This window comes from Myotis yumanensis, unplaced genomic scaffold (assembly GCF_028538775.1).
Source record: "Myotis yumanensis isolate MYYU_CA2020_CCGP unplaced genomic scaffold, mMyoYum1.0.hap1 SCAF_3, whole genome shotgun sequence".
Lineage (NCBI taxonomy): Eukaryota > Metazoa > Chordata > Mammalia > Chiroptera > Vespertilionidae > Myotis > Myotis yumanensis.
The window spans coordinates 183871797-183876755 of record NW_027223754.1 but is presented as its reverse complement, the minus strand read 5'-3'; the positions used below and the strand labels follow the sequence as shown (position 1 = coordinate 183876755).

General features: G+C 36.3%; 1 pseudogene; it reads left to right on the top strand.

Annotated features, from left to right (window-relative positions):
• The first annotated feature begins 3802 nt into the window (after window positions 1-3802).
• On the top strand, window positions 3803-4279 carry LOC139006479 (large ribosomal subunit protein eL21-like; annotated as a pseudogene).
• Window positions 4280-4959: the final 680 nt, after the last annotated feature.

Genomic DNA, 4959 nt, shown 5'->3' with positions numbered 1-4959 from the left:
TTGTCAATACAACAAAATATCATACATATCAAATCGCATATATACCAACATATGTGTAACTCTATCTATTGAAAAAAATCCACATTATTAACCGGTACACCTGGTAAATTTACATGGTTTCCTCGTAATCTCTCATTCAACAACAACAAAAGACTATAAGAGAGAATAAAGCAGAATAAAAGAATAAAGTGTTCAGAACTGTGGTGCTCAGTCCCCAAATATCTGAGTGACCTTTTGATGCTTTAAGGTTCAGTATCTAAGGAGGGAGCTCTACTTCCTTGTGAAACCATCCAACAGGATTGAACGTATCCTTCCTCTCTCTGATCCCTGGGACTCGCTGCTTAGCAGCAACAGTCAAATTAAATTCTTCAGGCCAGGAGGAATAGAGTCATCCTCAAAGGCATTCTCCCAATTAACTATCATGGACAGTCTGTCATCAACCAAGAAAGCAGCATCACTGATGCTAAAGAACAAAGATTTTCTAGAAAATAAATTCAATAGTGTTAAATCCAATAAAAAGATTTGAAAAACAAGGAAATAAAAAGCCATACAACTTGTTGACTTGAGGGTCATTAGCAAGACTTTCATAAATCTTTTCAATAAGTACTATGGAAGGTTTTTTATTTGCTTAGCTGGTGCAATTTCAGTAGAAGAAGGTATCAAACTTTATACTGATAGCAAGGCATTAAGATACTTGTTAGGCAGAAACTGCAAGTATTTGTTAAACTACTTGTTAAGATATTTTGAAGAAAAGGAAAGAAGAGAGAAGTAAAACTAAGAAAGACAGGAGTTCATTTAATAAGCATCTACTAGCTTTAGGAACAAAATATAAATTGAAGAAATAGTAAAATAATTAGTATCTATTTAAGACAAAATGTTTTTGATAAGTTTGTACCTGTTTTCCATTAGTAATCAAGACAACTATTAAGGAAGGAAAATATGTATTTATCAAAAATAATTAATTTATTCAAAAAAATTTTGTTAGTGCTCAGAATAAGCATTTAAACTTCTTGGATTTTATTCCCCAGCAATTGTCAATGGTTTTTCTAAGTCAGTTAAAGGAAATGCTATTTCTGGGAGAATTAAAATCTTGCAAGAGAAAACTCCAGACCATGCACATATATACTTCACTATATTGCAACAGATGCTGTTGTTGCAAAAGCAATTTGATTTAGATAAGAGTCTTCTCTTTTTTATTCTTCCAGAGATTTTTCTCTCTAGGGATTTGCATCTCAGAGGCATGAAACTAAAGTAAAAGGAGATATTTCTTTCTGTATTTTTGTCTTTTCTTTCTTCCTTTTTTTTTCAGTTCAACCACCAAATATTTATGTTCTGAGCACTGGGCTAGGTGCCAGGGAACAGGAGATAAATAAGACACAGTCCCTGTTATCAAGGGGTTCACCACTGAGTGGGAAAAAGAGAATAAATAAATACAAGAGTTGCATTAAAGGTTTGTAGTTTTTTTAAATAAAAGCATATACCTCTAAGGGAAAGGAAGGAGGCAGTTAGTTATATATAGTATTATCTGGCAAGTCTTCACAGATAAAATGATGGTTATGATGATTATGAGCTTGTACTTGCCAAGTGGACACAATGAGGGAATGTTCCAGATAAAGGCGACCGAACAAGAAAAAATGAAGAGACTTGACATGATAGGTGCATGCAGGATGGCTTAAATAGTTTTAGTATGGCTGGGATATAAGATGTGAATGTGGGGATAATAAAGGCACCAAAGAGGTAGACAAAGGCAGTTTTAAAAAGCTTTGTCATTTTAAAAGTCTTGAGTTTGTGCTCAAGAGAATAGAAATTTATAGAAGGATTTTTTGTTTGTTTTAGTAATATCATTCTTGCATCCATGGGGAAGATGGTTTGTAAAGAGGTCCATGCAGAAGCAAGGGAGACTCTTTCAATAATCCAGGCAATGATGAAGATCGAGACTAAAGCTGTAGCTCCAGCAATAGAGATAGAGGAATGAGCACAAAATGAAGATTATTTAAGGAAGTAATATCAATATCAACTGGGTGGAAGGAAAAGGGGGTTTGTTTTCCTTGTGTCTAACAAAGTTTATGCTAGGAAAGGGAGTTTGAACCAATCGGGGAGAAAGGAATTCATTTCCTTGTATCTACATTTATTTACTCAATAAACATTTGTATAGCACCTCCACTGTGTCACTGTGGATATGAAAAGAAAATGAGCTGATCCATGACCTTGCCTTGAAGATTTCACAGCATAATGGGAGACCATATAGGAACTACTACAATATAATTAAATGAGTTCCATAATAGGAGTGTGCATGGACTGCAGGGGAACACAGAAGAAAGTAAATGCTTGAGGTCAGACTGAAAAATGAATAATTTGCCATGGGGAGAGGAAGCCAGACAGAAATGAATATATTTTACATTGCAAATTTCAGACAAATAAGGAAACCTGGTATGTTGATGGAATGACCAATGATTCAGAAGGACCTGGGTAAAATGGTTAGAGATGAAAGCATTAAAGTAGGTAGAGGCCAGGTTATGGCGGGACTTTTAAGACATAATATTCAAGAGTGATGATGTGATCAGAACAGCACATGCAGAGAAAAGAAAAGGAACCGCTTTAGTTAAGCCTTGCCAGCTCTGTGATGAGTGCTTTAGGTACAGTATCGCAGCATATGCAGGGGACAGAGCACAATTTTGAAACCAAACAAACTTGAGTTCAGATCTTAGATCTTTTTTGTTACTTTCTAGATTTGAACCAATTACTTAAATTCTTCGAGCATCTATCATCTTCATAATGTCTAACATGTAACTTACATGGTAGTTATGATGAAAAGATGTTACCTATAAAGTGTAGTTATATTTTTACTATTAATAAACACGATTAGAGCTGAAATTCAAAGCCATGTTTGATTCCAAAGTTAATACGACACAGGTCTTAATCTATCATAATGTTGCAGCCCTGGGACTGCTTGATTTAGCAATGGGTATGTAACTTACTCTGAGTCTACCAAAGTTAACCCTGAAAGTTACATGGGAGATCTAATTAAACAAACTTTCTCCCCCGCCCCCCAGCTAAATTTAGAGCATTGAGAATATGAGTCTAGAGGTCCATGTCACCTTTTGCCACCATAAAGCATGGACTGGCCAAGAAATAAAGTCATAATAGAAGGAGACAGAGTCAGAAATGGGACAGTGAGTCCTGGGGTAGCTGGACCTGAAGTTAGCTCTACAAACTCTTTTAGGTAAATGAGCTAAATAATAATAATGACCACAATAATACAAATAATTTTTCTTTTGGTTTAATTGAATTGACTTTTCAGTCACTTGTATCCAGGAGTACTGACTAAGAAAATTGGAATTAGCAATGTAGAAGCTCACTTTGGAATAGCAATAATGGAGGGATAGAGGGATTGCAATCAATAAGGGTAAGAACTAAATTAGAAAGTAGAGATAGTTTATATAGATCGTTAATTCTACAAGTTGAGCTACTATAAAACATTTAAAACAGAGAAGGTGCTAGACTGGAGGCAACATTGAGGAAGTACTGCTTCCTAAAATGGGAGAGACTTGAGCCTGTTTATAGGTTAAGGGAAAGATGCCAGATGAAAGGAGAAGGTTGACATTACTGAGAAGAGTGGGGATAATTAATGGATGAATGTTCAGGCAAAGTTGGATGTGATGAGTATTTCTGTTGCCATGAAATCTCTAATAAGGCCTAGAGTCTGCTTAGATGGTAAATTTGACTAAAATGTTCAATTATTTTTTGATTAAAATTTTTCTTCTTTTCGGCCAGAATTGCCCTCTTCCAATAATTCGCCAAAATGACTAACACAAAGGGAAATAGGAGAGGCACCCACTGTATGTCTGTAGGCCTTTTAGAAAGCATGTTGTTCCCTTGGCCACATATATGCCAATTTATAAGAAAGGTGATATTGTAGACATCAAGGGAATGGGCACTGCTAAAAAAGAAAGGCCTCACAGACATTACCATAGCAAAACTGGAAGAGTCTACAGTGTCACCCAGCATGTGATTGCATTGCTATAGGCAAAAAAGTTAAGGGCAAGATTCTTGCCAAGAGAATTAATGTACGTGTTGAGCATGTTACACACTCTAAGATCTGAGATAGCTTCCTGAAATGTGTGAAGGAAAATGATCAGAAAAAGAAGCCAGAGAAAAAGGTATGTGGGTTCATCTGATGTGCCAGCCTGCTCCACCCAGAGAAGCACACTTTGTGAGAACCAATGGGAAGGAGCCTGAGCTGCTGGAACCCATTTTCTACAAATTCATGGCAATATAGGTGTAAAAAATAAAATAAAAGACCTCTGTACCATTAAAATAAAACAAATTTTCTTTACTTTTTCAGCATATCTTGTGTTTTATATATATATATATATATGTTAATATATTTTTATTGCTTTCAGAGAGGAAGGGAGAGGGAGAGATGGAAACAGCAGTGATGAAAGAGAATCATTGATTGGCTGCCTCCTGCACACCCCACACTGGGGATTGAGCCTACAACCCAGGCATAAGCCCTGACAAGGAATCAAACTGTGACCTTCTGGTACATAGGTCAATGCTCAACCACTAAGCCAGACCATCTGGGCATATCTTATTATATTGTTAACATTTCCTCCAATTTCTCCTTCTTTTCTAAATCATATGAAGTCATGTAACACCCTACTCTTCCACCAAAGCAAACACATACAGAACAGAACTAAACTGAAACTCCCTAATCAAAAATTGATAGATATTTTCATGACCAAAGAATACCCCAGGATAACAGAAAACATCTTAGCATTGTCTTCTAGGTTTTTGAGATTCTGTTCTATTGTTTTTGCCTGCTATTCTACACAGCCCCAGCACAAAAACAATGGGAAAGAAGATTACGTCAAATGTATGAAAGAAATGGCAGGAATCCAGTGGGAAAGACGTGCCCTCCACATTTGGCAGGAGAAGCGGAGGGAGGCAGTGGCTTTA